Here is a 14,511-nt window from a genome sequence, read left to right on the forward strand (position 1 = left end):
GATTCGTTTGTTCTCTTCATCGAACCTGCACGAGAAAGCGTTCCCCTCTAACAGTCGGGGACGCGTCACCCAGATTCATGACAATTTGGCGTCCGGGGCAGGACGAAGCCGTGTTTTTTTTTTGCGAAGCGTATTGCTAGAGCTACCACTCACGCCGTCGCCGTGGGACCCCCACGTGACACCTTGACGTCACACCACGTGACATCGGATGAGAGAGCCGGCCTCCACCTCGCGCCGTCGCCGTGGGAACCCTAGCCGTCACACCCGCGCATTCCCGCGCATTTCGAACGCGCGTTCACACTCGGTGTAGGTGAAACGCTCGCTCCACCGGGCAGGCAGACGCGGCTTCCGTGGCAATCCAGGCGCTCACCCAACGCGCGTCTCGGGGTTAGTCGGCGTTCCGCTGTAGCCATGCCGTTGTCTTCCCCCACGACGAAGGCTTCTAGTGGTTGTATTAAAATGACCAAGTATTCAACCAAGGAAAGCCATGTATTACCAAGCCTAGCCACTAATATGCTTCGCATTCCCCAGGCTTAGCCAAGCTGAGCCTCAGCAATTTTTTTCTTTCGTTTTTTCCTAAAAATAAACGATGGCAACGCTAAAGGAACCGATTGAATTAGGCAAGGAGTTGGGTTTGAGAGATGCCTAGTTGCGTTCGTGGGTTGCTGCTGAGCAGGAGCAGGAACGCGCTGCACGTGCAGCCGAACGCGAGCATGCCAAGGCTCAAGCTGAAGCCGAACGCGAGCACGAAAAGGCCCAAGCGAAAGAAGAAACCATTTCCTCCAGTGTTTTGTTCAGTTTAGGTTGCCAAATGCATTCCCAGACTTTGTAATCTCCTCTGCCGGAGGTGGTCGCTACAGTGTGTCCCGTTACCTCCGTGAGGTTGTCGCATCTTATCGATTCCTTGTCGCCCGTTTTTCCAGAGAATATTTGGCAACTGTGAAGAAAAGGCAACTTAAAAATGACTTATTACACGTCCTTTTTCCCGCTCCCTTGTATCGGTCGGCCTTTGGGGCCTCAGCGGGACAAAATGTGTTAAAGAGGGTAAGCAGAATGTGGGTAACGCTTCAGCAAAAACTTTTTTCTTTCAGCTGCACACAAGTACCTTGCCTGTTAAAAGCTGGTTACATGAAAGGGACATATACGTCCCGTGGGGGCACCCATTGCCTTCTGTGTAGGAAGGAGGAAACAATTGACCATGTTTTTGTCGACTGTAATAATGCCATATTCTTTTGGGACGTGTTGCAGCGAACCACAAAGAAAAATTTGCCGCTCACTCCGAACGGCATTAGGTTTCTGCCTGTCGAAGACGATGGAGCTCCATATGACACCATTTTTCTGCTTGGCTTGCATGCAGTGTGGCGTAGTGCCATGGCATATCGCCATTGCGATCCTGGAGCCAGATCTGTGTATCAATATTTTGTTGAGAGTGTCCTGAAAATTTACGAAGTGTTAAAAGACCGAGGTTCTGACGACGAAATTGTATCCCTTTTCCAGAACCTATCCCAACTGAAGAAGTTGGAAAGGTCGCTGGAAGCGAGGAGTGCTGTAGTCATGTAAATAACCATGTAAATAGTCACATATGTTGTAATGCACTGTATTCCCACGCCTTTGAAGGCAATAAAGCAAAAAAGAAAACCAAAAAGGCCCAAGCAGAAGCCCAACGCGCTGCACGTGAAGCCGAACGCGAGCATGCAAAGGCGCTGGCAGAGGCTGAAGAGCGGAGCTTGCAGCTCCAATTAAGGCTCGCAGAAGCTGGTGGGGGTAATCGAGAACGGGGTATCCTTTCATCGCCATCCTTGTCCCGGAGCTTCGGCGTCCAGCGCCTGCCGTGGCCGTTGGCCGTGAGTACTTGGTCCGCACCGCCCGGCCGTGCCCCAGCGCGCCCGACCTGAACTGACCTCGCCGGTCACCCCACCCCCGTCCCCAGCCCGTACCACAAGACACGACGAACTCACGACGTTGCCGCGACCATAATGACCCGACCGACCCAAGACCCTGCCCACACATGAGAACACTGCCCCACTGCCCCTGCCGTTCGGTGCGTCCAAGGACCTCGGCCGTCAGCTCTTGACACCTTACGGCCCGGATGCTTTGTGCACCGGGACTCATCCGCCTATCATCTCCTCCACCTTGGCGGCCAGCACTTCACCACCTTGCCACTTCTTTTCTGCCCTGAAAGCCATCGCTGAATCACGCATCCCTTCGTCCTTGTCTTCTTCAGTTTACGATCGGGACGATCGCTCGGTGGCCCCGGGTAATGTAACGAAGAAGACGAAGCTGGCAGTGGCGCGGGACGGAGCGCTCGCGCTAGGCCAGCGGCCACTAATTAAACCGTCTCTTATCCATCGTTCACCACGCCGCATTCTTCGGCTGGCCGCCACGTAATAATATGAATTCAATGTCATGCCGATCGGGTTGTGCAACGCCCCAGCGACATTTGAACGCATGATAGACACCATTTCGCTCGACTTGAAATGGAAAAGCGGCCTATGTTACCTGGATGACGTCTTCTCGCCTCACTTCGAAACACAGCTTACCGCCTCTAAAAAGTTTTGAAGTTCCTCTCTGACACTACACTTCAACTTAACTTGACGCCACTTTTATTCTGCGTCACCTGGTATTACCGTGGATTCGGTAAACAAGCGCGACCGCGCAAGCACGAAGGCAATTTGGCACGAAATGCATGGAGATGGCTGCTCCTTTCCAAAGCCTAGCGTAGGGTGGAGCTGGTCACCGGCGCTGGTGGTGCGTACTACTGGCAGGCGTCATGGAGTCACCGCGTAAAAGCAACAGCTGCGTAACAACGCAATTTCAGGTAAAAGAAGCAGTTAGAGGCCTTGCATATAGGTCTCACACCCCCGAAGATATGTCGGCACCGCATGCAGTCGGCTGGGAAATTCAGTGAGTGTGGCAGAGCTTCACTGCATTCTCCTTTTCCAGGCAATGACCTTGAATGCTCGAAAAATACGAGATAGAAGTTTCCAAAAGAGTCACCTCAAACCGAAAAATCTATTCGCATCTGACTATTTTTTTAGCTTTGTAAAGAAAAGTGAAGAGCCACACATCACCACATTTGAGCTGTGCTCGAGAGTATGCGCAGTGTATGAGTGTGATGCGCCACCAGCGCCCTTCAGCACTAGCGGCGGCCTGACGCTCGCTCAGGCAAGAGAAGGAAGTACAAAAAAAAGAAGAGAGAGAGAGACGCGGGGCGTGGCGCAAACGGCGCGAGGAGAAGAGCTCGTGCAACGGAGCAGGCGAGGTCACGGCTGAACGGCTTCTCTGAACCCTGGTGACCAGGCCTGGGGAAGCTGTCTTCGCTCCGTTCAGCGCAGAAAGGAGCTGGCTGTCTCCTGTCTCCCGCCTGCCTCTTGCTGCCTCGGAGTGCGGGCGCCGTGCTGGGCACAGGCAGGTGCTGCCCGCCCGGAGATCCTGCCGGCCCTGCTGTCGGTTCGTGCCCGCCGTCCCGTGGCTGGAACCTGCTGCCGTGAGAAGGTGCCTCCCTGGCAGTGCCCGGGTGTCCAGACCTGGGCGGCCGCCTCCTCCCTCTGGTGCGTCGTCAAGGCCACTGCTGCTAGTGCTTCGCGCCCGATTTCCGGCCGCAGGGAGAACAAGCCTGCGGTGGTGCATGGCCCCGGCGCCTTTCTGGCGACGGTCAACGGATTCACAAGCCGGAACCACTCCTCGACCCTCGGCCGCACAGTTCCCTACCCATCGCTGACTGCTTGCTTTTCTAAGTAAAACCATTTTTGTTATATCTACAGACGTGCTCGGCCTGGGACAATTTTCTGGATCCTCCGGGGCCTCACCTCGGAGGACGCTCGAACCTGCTTGGGGAACGTTTCCCCTCACAATGAGCTGTTGACCTAAGCACTCTATGACATATTTCACAAAGGTGTCTCCTCATCCATCGTGAAACTTATAATTGAAGACCTCTCAGGCGCGACTTTGTGCCAGAAGGAACAATCTTAAAGGTGCAGCACATCTTTACAATCACACTCAAAACATTCCTAGCGCTGTTTGCCAAGCTAGCAGTTACATGCTTCAGAGTGCTTCTAAACTAAAGTATTGCAGCGGCTAAACGACGACAATGACCGATTGAACATGCTGAAGGCAGTCGAAGACGACAACGAAGTTAACGCTTCCGTTCTCGGCGCCGCAGGCGGCTGTTCCCTTCGCTTGTGTAAATAACTATGTTATTTCTTGCACTAATTTGGTGGCGGTGTGGATTTCCCCTGTGCCTATCGACGACGGAGCTCCGCAGCGGGCGCCAGCTGCTTTCTCTAACCATGGCCTAATACGCCTCCCAGCAGACACCAGCATTGGTCGTGCCATCGATCGTTCTCTCGCACCCTCGTGACCATGGGACATTTTCTGGCACCGACAACATTGATGTCGACGATTGGCTGGCTCCACACGTACGAACGCGCGAGTACATGCAACCGATGGGATAGGACCCTTATGCTCGCATATGACATATTCTATATAAAGGACACCGCCAAAGTCTGGTACGAAAGAAACTCACGAAGATGATTTAACCAGCTGGGAAGTCTGACTGTTTGAAAAGCCGCTCGGCCGAACGGTTGACGCCAAGATGAAGCTTGCATCCCGAGCCCAATCTAAAGAATCCTACAGAACCACACAGAATCTGCAATCTACAGAATCTGAAATCAATCTACAGACTCATATTGACGCCAGCGCTCGTGCATACGAGAGCGCCAATCAAGAAGAGGAGTAAGTGTGTATGTGGAAGTGATCTGGAAGCGCACGTCCTGGGCTACGCCGCGTTGACCCTCGGCCGCTTAATACCAGCGTGACATCTGATGGAGGTGCTGTGTACGTCGTTAATGCACCGTACGCCACCTTCAAGCCACAATTCAAGCCCCGAACAAATAACGAAGGTAGACACGCCAGTCCACCAGGGCAGTCGCCGATTAAAAGGCTACCCTCCCGAATTTGGACTGCTCCCTGTTTCCCATTGTTCACGGAGGACAAGTGCTACAACAATGAATCCTCCAGCTACAGTCCCGCCGGTCCTGCTCCACCACCAGTAAGAGCCACCCCATTTCCACGGTCAACCACACGAAGAAGCCGAAGACTGGCTGGACCAGTATGAGCGGATGGCCATCTAGAATGGTTGGGGCGCAGACTGCAATATGCGTCATGTTTATTTCGCCCTCGAAAACTACGCGAGGACCTGGTTTCTAAACAATAAATCTGGCCTTCGAACGTGGAATAGGTTCAAAAACCGATTTCCTTCAAGTCTTCAAGGACAGCACGTTGCGCAAGGAGAAGGCTGACCTGCTTTTAATGGCCTAAAATGAAATCCCCAAAGAGAGTGTGACGGTCTATGTTGAGGAAGTGACGAGACTCTTCCGACGTGCGGACCTAAGCATGTCGGAGGAGAGAAAGGCGAGCTTCCTGAAGAATGGGGTCAAGGAGCAGCTCCTCGCCGGCCTGGTTCAAAGTCTTCCAGTGACTGTAGCTGACTTCGTAAAGGAGGCTAGCACCATCGAAAAGTCTCTTGATATGAGGGCCCGGCAGTAAGACCGTACAACAGCATCGATGCTCACTGCCACTGTGGAGGGCGCCATGGTCAATTCGGGAGAATCTCTACGTTAGATTATTCGATACATCGTGGAGGCGCGTTGGCTCTCTGCCACAAAGTTGATAATAACATGCCTGGGCCGCGTGTTGAATAAAATCGCCGACAACGCCTCCCACTATATTGCACCAAGGCGCTCTAGACTGCGCCTAAAACAACGTTCCTCTGCTCCAAACGCTCTAAGCAAGACATTTTGGTGTATTTTAAATCGCTCCGAATTGCGTTTTGCCAGTAGCGTCGCTGACTTCTCTTTCCAACATAACTTAGGCATGGTTGAAGCTATAAGTATGGTAGAAGAATTCGCCAAAGAGAGCGGCCTTCAATACTTCCCGGAGAAATCCCAACTTATCAGGCTCTACAGGAAAAATTACAGGTCCTCAGGAGAAATCGAACAGTACCTAGGCAAACCAAAAAAAAAAGGAAGGAAGAAGAGAAGATCACAGCTTTAGAGCTGTGGATAGAAAGCAATCTGAGAGCGGATTATAGAATCAAAATTCTCAAGGCTACGGTGAACCAAATATCAAGAACGATTAGAAAGATATCATGGAATCGGGAAGGAGAGAGGAAGAGAGACACCCTTCGCGTAGCTCAAGCCCTAGTCGTAAGCAGGATTACCTACGGGCTCCCTTATCAAAAGACCCGAATCGTTCTCAGAAGGGTCATTGATACCGTGATAAGTGGAGCCTATAAAACTGCCCTAAACATCAATAGCTGACACCTTCGACGAGTTCAACAAACCTCACCCACAGTCATCGTTGCGGATAACGTCGCCTCATGGCCAGAGCATCCATACTGCCGGCCTAAAGGCCTTGTTCAAGCCGTGAGAGCCTGTCCCCTCTTTCGTCGAGAAAATGGAGTACGACGATGCCGGGAGTTGGCACCGGCTGAATAGGACTAAGCAAAGATCCTTTATGCACGTATTGACGGCACAGCACGAAAGATGTCACAGCCAGAACTAAAGCTGTTTTAAGGTGTGTAATACTGTCAACGTACTAATTGTCTGTCACGAGTTAATGTGCTCGACGACACCAGCGCAAATTACGCCTTATTCAGAGGCAGAGGAAATTTCTCTAACCGTCTCAACTAGGTGAACACGCTCTTGTAAAGGCTGCCGATGCCAACTCAGTGATGTCACCTCGTAAACCTTACTGAAAGTGCAGCGCCCGAGTTGAGATTCAGGGTAAGACACGCCGCGCCGTATTTGTCATCTTGCAGCACTGATCAATCCAATGTTGTTTTCTGGCACTAGACATAATTCGTGAATATAGCGCAGTCAACGACAGAGGGCAAAACTACCTTGATCCTCCGAGCTAGTTCTTCGCCTTCTTGCGAAAGCCCGGCCGGCCGCCTGGCGCCCTTGGGTCGTACGGCCGCCTAAATTTACAAGTTCATGGCGTGCAGGGATATCTACACTGGGCCCAATAAGTCGGCAGAGAAGCTTGACGCTTCGGCTTGAAAATTATAAGAGACAAGTGTGCCTTTCCTTTTTGACTGTTTTCTGTACTTTTCGCGAGGGCTTTGTTCAGTTTTCCTGTTTGTTTTTCATCTTGTTGTTTCCTTCTCGTGTCTCTTTACTCTTTTTGTTTCAACACCGAAATTAGAGCTTCCTTTCCTACAAAAGTCGCCCCGTTTGTTTCTTATACATTTGATGTACGCGTCTTGGCGCGTAAATTTAACCTGCAATCTTTCACTTACTCACAAATTTCGGCGTCCGCTACGACAGGACGAGGTCGGTTTTTATTTTCTTGCCTGTTATGTTAATTTAGATACAGTATGAGCGCGTCAGAGTTGGTTGCTTTAGGAGAGCGCATGGGGCTCCAAGGTGCCGAGTTGCGCGCTTGGGTGGAAGAGGAGCTTAAGAGATCGCGGGATGAGAGAACCGCTGAGCGTGAAGCTTCGAAGCAGAAATTGGAGTTAGAGCGTGAAGCTACGAAGGAGAGATTGGAGTTGGAGGCACGGAATTTAGAGACGGAGAAGCAGAGATTGGAGAAAGAGGCACAAAACTCTTATTTCATGTATGCTTCTAGTTGACGAACCCACCTTTGTCCTTCAGATGAAGCACCCAGAAATAATGTTTTGACCTTGGCGCTCTCGGTCCCCGCAAATTCGCAGTGTACATAGCCTAAGACACTTTACCAGCACACTGGGTCAAACTTCACAACCCTATCTATGGGGAGGGCATTTTTGCGGTTGCCGCCCTAGGGGACAGGATCTACGGCATCAGAAATACTGCGGTGAGCGCTCACACCGCACATCACTGTGCGCGCCGATTCTCGGCTATTTCTCTGCGACGCTGCGCGGACGTGCGCCAAGAGACGGCAGAGGAGTCTGCCATTTATTTTCAGCAAGAGCTGCAACTTAAGCTCTGGCATAGCGCCCATTCTGACACAACGTTTGTGGATAGTTCTCAGTAAAAGAGAACACCGTGATTGCCACTCGTCCAAATTTTCGTCAAGACCTTACGTGTGTAAGGAGCCAGCGCCACACCACGGCTACAGAAGACGGCGACGGTGTGGAGTGCGCGTGGTTCGCCGCGGTCGCGGCCAGCGCTTCGCTTGGGCAACTACCGACCTTTGTCTCCTGGCAAACCAACGCTCCGGATAAGCGACACCACCGTGTCCTCGGGACCCACTTCGAACCGTGAGTGGCACGGGACATTTGTGGCCACGCAGGCATTGGGCCATTGACTAGAACGCCGTCGGATAGATTGGAGCCGTACGCGGCCGTGTTCCGTAAGACCCCCACCTGCCTGTGTGCACACCTGTTCGCGGTTTGTGTGTTAAGGTGCAGTTGCGTATAAAAGTGTTGTAACTAACGTGCTCATCGGTGTCGTCTTTGACGGGCGCGGCAAACCACCACAGACTGTTCACGCGCAGCGACTGAAGCCGTATTACGACCCGGCCATCTTGTCTGCCCCTTAAGTCGCCAGGATGGCTCCGTCTTTGCTCGAGGGATGATTGTGATGAAGAAGATGACCCGCACTAGGCCTGTGCGACGAGTCGAAGACCAGGAGGTAGAGGCAGAGTCAGCGGAGCAGCGTTTGGACGACTGCGCTCGGTGACCACCTTCTCCAGGTCCTCTAAATAAACCACCTTGTTACATCTTGATAATTACTCCTCCTTTACTTCCAGGAGGGCCACGGGAATTGTGACTATATGGAAACGGCACGAAGCAGGAGCCCGCAGGAACTAGCTCTGTCTGGCATGAAATATTCCCCTACTAATATTCTCACTTCACAGCTTCATAGAAGGATTGTATGCTTAGCTGGTTTCCTATATTGAACGGTTTACTCAAACGACAATGCATATTTAAAACCCACACGAAAACTACAGTTATACATAAAATAATCAGTTAACCAAAAATAGAAAGTCTGGTAATAGCAGGTTAAAAAGCTGGAATTACCAAAACTGCGCCAAAGCGAATAAGCTGCACAGTCCTGATAAAAATCAGGAAAACGGCGCCACACTGCTCCAAACAGGCTCTTTCGAACTACGGGGCGCCGTGCGCTGGGTATCCAAGCACGCATCAAATGAAGCCGTGTGCCGGAGCAGGCCTGCACATGCTCACACACACACAGAACTGTACTTCTCAGGTGTCTGCAGCTGCGCTGTGCTACGCACATCCCGTAACCAGCATGGCAGCGTGCATCAAGAGAAAGAGTTGACATAGCGGGCGCCACCAGTGTACGCGCCGACTGGTCCCGACGGAACAGGCATGTAAACAGCTAACCGGCGCTCGGCGCCTTGTGGCGTCCTCAGAGCGATTGCAGTGGCTCCCCGCGGAAGCGGGTGGCGCTATGCTAAATCTCCCTAATCGGAGGACACGCGCCTCCCTTCCGCGGAACGAGTCTGAGCTGAATGCTGTGACCGCAGGCGCTGTTACCGTGGATTCGGTAAACAAGCGCGACCGCGCAAGCACGAAGGCAATTTGGCACGAAATGCATGGAGATGGCTGCTCCTTTCCAAAGCCTAGCGTAGGGTGGAGCTGGTCGCCGGCGCTGGTGGTGCGGACTACTGGCAGGCGTCATGGAGTCACCGCATAAAAGCAACAGCTGCGTAACAACGCAATTGCAGGTAAAAGAAGCAGTTGGAGGCCTTGCATATAGGTCTCACACCTCCGACGATATGTCGGCACCGCATGCAGTCTGCTCGGAAATTCAGTGACTGTGGCAGAGCTTCAATGCATTTTCATATTTCATATGACATATTTCACAAAGGTGTCTTCTCATCCATCGTGAAACTTAGAATTGAATACCTCTCAGGCGCTACTCTGTGCCAGAAGGAACAATCTTAAAGGTGTAGCACATCTTTACAATCACACTCAAAACATTCTTAGCGCTTTTTGCCAAGCTAGCAATTACATGCGTCAGAGTGCTTCTAAACAAGTATTGCAGCGGTTAGATGACGTTAGATGTTCAATGAGCGATTGAACAAGCTGAAGGCTGACGAAGACGACAACAAAGTTCACGCTGCGTTCTCGGCGCCGCAGGCAGCTGTTCCCTTCGCTTGTGTAAATAACAATAAATATTGCCGCAACGCATTCCTGGCGCCGCCTAGTAGTCGCGCTCAGGAGGCTGGCACGCGCTCTTCTTCGCCCGAGAGCTCGCTCGCTAGTCGGTTAGCCGGCCGGGCCGTTTCCGCAGGCGCTTGGACGTTGTGGCAAATATAAACCTACCTACCTGCTTCTGGGACATTTTGGTGGAGATGCTGGGTACATCCCATGTCCGAAGAGCTTTTGGGTGCCTCCGAAGCCCCGCTCCACACCGCGGACACACCTGTGCACAAGGCCAGCCGCCGCTTGAGAGGCTCAGCCCCCGATTGTGGTGGTCCTCTTCTTTCCTTACCGCGAACCATGACGACTACAGAGGCAAGCCAGCCCATTCACATTCCAGTGAGTGCCCAGCCGCTGTTCTTCCATGCTCCGCGTATGTCCACGCCGTTCCATGGTGACAAATTTGTGGATGTTGAGGACTGGTGGACCAACTACGACCGGGTCGCTGCGTTTAATGCGTGGGACGAGGAGCGAAAGTTGCGGAACATTTATTTTTCACTTGAAGACGCCGCCAAGATGTGGTTCGAAAACCACGACACTACCATCACCACCTGGCAAGATTGCCGGCAAAAGCTGCTCAGCACATTCGGCAACGACGAAAGAAAAGAGATGGCTGAACTGGTTCTACAGTCCCGAGCGCAGCGGCCCAAAGAGAAGGTCGCCATGTTCGTAGAAGAAATGACTCGGCTTTTCAACCGCGCGGATCCGTCCATGTCGGAGGCAAGGAATGTGCGCCATCTTATGCTTGGCGTTAAAGAACAGATCTTCGTCGGCCTTGTACGTGACCCTCCATGTACTGTGGCTGATTTTAAGAAGGAGGCGACAAGTATGGAGCGTTCCCTACAACAGCGATTCGTACAATTTGATCGTTCTGCGAACATCACTGCTGTGTACTTCCGCTTGCCGATGAACGGCAACGAGAGTGGCGCCCTTCGCGAGCTTGTCCGAAGCATCGTAGGTGAAGAACTGCAAAAGCTGCCCTTTCTCGAGCAACACCCGCGTGTTGGAGGCATCTCGGATGTTATACGTGAAGAGCTCCGGCAAGCAGTGCTATCAATGCCATCCCGCCAGCCGCCTGCGCCGCACGTCATGTCCTACAGCGACGTGTTGCGTACCCCTGCGCCAGCACCGCCGGCACCCAACAGGCCCGCTCCTCTCGTCCGTCCTGCACCCCGACATCCAGCTCCGGCTGATGCGCCTGACACTCGACCGCCCGTTCGCAAAGCACACGTGTGGCGTACGCCGAACAATCTACCTCTGTGCTTCCACTGCGGCGAAGCCGGACACGTACTGCGCCACTGTCCACACCGTCAGATGGGCTTGCGCGGATTCTCAGCGGATGCCCCTCGGCCGCGCTATGGTGAACGACCTCGGTACATCGACCAGTAGTACCTGAGCGCCAATGTTCCACCTGTGTCCCCACCGCGACGCCAGTCCAGGTCGCCATCGCAGCGACAGTTTTCCCCCAACCGGCGTACTTCCTTCAGGCAGTCCTCAAGTCCGCGCCGGAAAAACTGAGGACGGCGACTCTCGGAGGTAGAGCCGCCGTCGATGAGCACTACGAGCAACATCCTCCATTCGCCGATTCGATCAAACATTCCGACCTCCGACCCCCCGCACCGACCAGCAGTCCGACCACTTTCCGACGATCGCCGCAGTTTTCCTCCGACGCCCCCAATCGACGCACCGAACGACCAACGAGCCCGACGACCTCCCGAAAATCACAGAAGCTTAACTTCGACGCCGCAATTCGACGCACTGAACGACCCGTTAGTCCGACGATCCGTGATACGGCGTACTTCGTCGACGGTGAGCTTCTTTCCGCTGAGATACCGATCGTCGTTGACAACCACCATACGACTGCCCTTGTAGATACCAGCGCTGATTTTTGAGTTATGAGTCGTGGCCTTGCTACAATCCTACGCAAAGTCCTGACTCCTTGGCACGGCGCGCCGATAAGGACAGCTGGAGGGCATGTGCTGACGCCGCTAGGAGTGTGCTCCCAGGAGAAGTCGCGCTCAGGAGGCTGGCACGCGCTCTTCTTCGCCCGAGAGCTCGCTCGATAGTCGGTTAGCCAGCCGGGCCGTTTCCGCTGGCGCTTGGACGTTGTGGCAAATATAAACCTGCCTACCTGCTTCTGTGACAATATGTTATTTCTTACCACTAATTTGGTGGCAGTGCGGATTTCCCGTGCCTAACGACGACGGAACTCCGCAGCGGGCGCCAGCTATTTTCGCTAACCATGGCCCAAGACGCGTCCCAGCAAACATCAGCATTGGCCGTGCCATCAATCGTTCTCTCGCACCTTCGTGACCATGGGACACATTTTCTGGCACCGACAAGGTTGACGTCGACGATTGGCTGGCTCCGCACGTACGAACGCGCGAGTACATACAACCGATGCGCTAGGACCCTTAAGCTCGCATATGTCATATTCTGTATAAAGGACACCGCCAGAGTCTGGTACGAAACTCACGAAGATGATTTAACTAGCTGGGAAATCTGACTGTTTGAAAAGCCGCTCGGCCGAACGGTTGCCGCCAAGAGGAAGCTTGCATCCCGAGCCCAATCTACAGAATCCTACAGAACCATACAGAATCTGCTATCAATCTACAGACTCATATTGAAGCCAGCGCTCGTGCATACGAGAGCGCCAATCAAGAAGAGGAGGAAGTGATCTGGAAGCGCACGTCCTGGGCTACGCCGCGTTCACCCTCGGCCGCTTAATACCAACGTGACATCTGGTGGAGGTGCTGGGTACGTCGTTAATGCACCGTACGCAGCCTTCAAGACACAATTCAAGCCCCGAACAAATAACGAAGGTAGACACGCCAGTCCACCTGGGCAGTCGCCGATTGCAAGGCTACCCTCCCTAATTTGGACTGCTCCCTGTTTCCCATTGTTCACGGAGGACAAGTGCTACAACAATGAATCCTCCAGCTACAGTCCCGCCGGTCCTGCTCCACCACCAGCGAGAGCCACCCCATTTCCACGGTCACACCCTATTTCCACGGTCAACCACACGAAGATGCAAAGACTGGCTGGACCAGTATGACCGGGTGGTCATCTAGAATGGTTGGGGCGCTGACTGCAAGATGCGTCATGTTTATTTCGCCCTCGAAGACTACGCGAGGACCTGGTTAATAAACAATAAATCTGGCCTTCTGTGATGCGCCACCAGCGCCCTTCAGCACTAGCGGCGGCCTGACGCTCGCTCAGGCGAGAGAATGGAAGGAGAAGAAAAAGAAGAGGGACGCGGGGCGTGCCAACGTTTTGGGCGTGCCGCAAGCGGCGCGAGGAGACGAGCTTGGGCAACGGAGCAGGCGAGGTCATGGCTGAACGGCTTCTTGAACCCGGGTGACCAGGCCTGGGGAAGCTGTCCTCGCCCAGTTCAGGGCAACCAGGAGCCTCCTGTCTCCTGTCTCCCGCCTGCCTCTTGCTGCTTCGGAGAGCGGGCGCCGTGCCGGGCACAGGCTGGTGCTGCCTGCCCGGAGATCCTGCCGGCCTTGCTGTCGGATCGTGCCTGCCGTCCCGTGGCTGGGACCCCCTGCTGTGAAAGGGTGCTTTACTGGCCGTGCCCGGGTGTCCAGACCTGGGCGGTCGTCTCCTCCCTGGTGCGTCGTCAGGGCCACTGGTGCTGGTGCTCCGCGCCCTACTTCCGGCCGCAGGGAGAACAGCCCTGCGGAGGTACTTGGCCCCGGCGCCTTTCTGGCGACGGGCAGCGGAATCTCACACCGGAGCCACTCCTCGACTCTCGACCGCACAGCTCCCTACCCATCAGTGACTGCTCTCCTGTTTTAAGTAAAACCATTTTTGTTACATCTACAGACGTGCTCGGTCTGGGACGATTTTCTGGATCCTCCGGGGCCCCACCTCGGAGGACGCTCGAACCTCCTGGGGGCCTTTTCCCCTCACAAATTTGGCGTCCGCTACGACAGGACCAGGCCGAGCAGCGTTTACCAGTTAAAGGAGTTTGAGAGAAAATGAGTGCTGCAGATTTTCTCGCGGTAGGAGAGCGCCTGGGTTTGCAGGGACGCGAGTTGCGCGAGTGGGTAGAGGAGGAATTGCGCAAGGCACGAGAAGAGAGAGTTGCCGATCGGGAAGCCACAAAGTGGCGTTTGGAGCTCGAAGCACAGAACTTAGAGCGAGAAGCGCAGAATTTACAGCTTCGATTTAAACTATCAGGAAGAGAAAATCCTCCTCCTAATCCTAACGCTGAATATGCAGAGCGCAGTGCCTCAACCGTTTTTCCCATTAGCCCGCATGGCCTGATACCAACGTTTAATGAGGGACGTGATGATTTTGACGCGTATTTGAAGCGTTTTGAACATGTCGCCACAGGGCAAGGTTGGCCG

At 53.6% G+C, this 14,511-nt stretch overlaps 1 protein-coding gene across 3 annotated transcripts in view; it reads right to left on the reverse strand.

Annotated features, from left to right (window-relative positions):
• Nucleotides 1–14,511, reverse strand: part of LOC149360527 (uncharacterized) — a 343,557-nt gene that overhangs the window by 236,930 nt on the left and 92,116 nt on the right. Inside the window, exon 3 of one of the 3 annotated variants that reach the window (XM_089572380.1) lies at nt 1–14,511. This exon is cut by the window's left edge and continues 45,167 nt beyond it; it is cut by the window's right edge and continues 15,072 nt beyond it. The exons of the other annotated variants lie outside the window; for them this stretch is intronic. The gene's annotated coding sequence lies outside the window, so the exon portion shown is untranslated. 3 annotated transcript variants of the gene reach the window in all.

The sequence above is a fragment of the Amblyomma mixtum genome, chromosome 2 (assembly GCF_055824585.1).
Source record: "Amblyomma mixtum isolate Tamu chromosome 2, ASM5582458v1, whole genome shotgun sequence".
In the NCBI taxonomy this organism is placed as follows: Eukaryota; Metazoa; Arthropoda; class Arachnida; order Ixodida; family Ixodidae; genus Amblyomma; species Amblyomma mixtum.